Source organism: Mus caroli, chromosome 6, assembly GCF_900094665.2.
Source record: "Mus caroli chromosome 6, CAROLI_EIJ_v1.1, whole genome shotgun sequence".
NCBI classification, from domain to species: domain Eukaryota; kingdom Metazoa; phylum Chordata; class Mammalia; order Rodentia; family Muridae; genus Mus; species Mus caroli.
In genome coordinates, this window is record NC_034575.1 from 120,058,305 (window position 1) to 120,059,035 (window position 731).

Here is a 731-nt window from a genome sequence, read left to right on the forward strand (position 1 = left end):
CACTTCACTGCTTCTGTTGGGGGAGCAGCTTTTGCTTACTATTCTAAGAGGAGGGGGCACATTCTATTCTTGATTCTAACTTTATTCCATCTTTCTGGCAAAACAACTAAAACCGTCTCCTTAAACTTTCTTCCTAAAATTGTTTGAATAAAATCAGAAATTCTATAGTCATTAATTCATCTAAACAGCATTAATTCGTAAACACTTGTCTTCATGTTGGATCTGCAGGAAATTTGCCCAATAGGGCAGGCTGATGCCCAGGAATCATTAGGCTATGTAATCGTGACAGGCTAGGCATGTGCTGCAAGAAACAATCCTGGGATGAAGTCTCTGAGAGCCTTACATCTCAGAGGGCACCCATCACAGTCGTACAAAATGGTGGGTNATCTTCAGAGAACTCACTTGCTTGGCATAGGCTTTCCTGTCAGAAAAGCAATTTATTTCTGCAGACAAATAATTCCAAGATGGTAGAGATAGCAATGGTGGAAATGTAATCAGTTACAGCTATTTTCCAAGATGTTGTCATGAGCACCTCTAAGGCAATGTCTCAAGAAGGCTACCTCCATCATGGCTATAACATTTTGAACAGAAGTATAGTCTATACCTCTGTAGACTAGCCTAGCAGTAGACTGTGATCCGTTTCAAACATTGTTCTTGCCCACTGAAGGAGACGATCCGATCTTCTCTTATAGCTAGAGGAAGTAAGAACAAGTTACACAAACTGTTTTCCC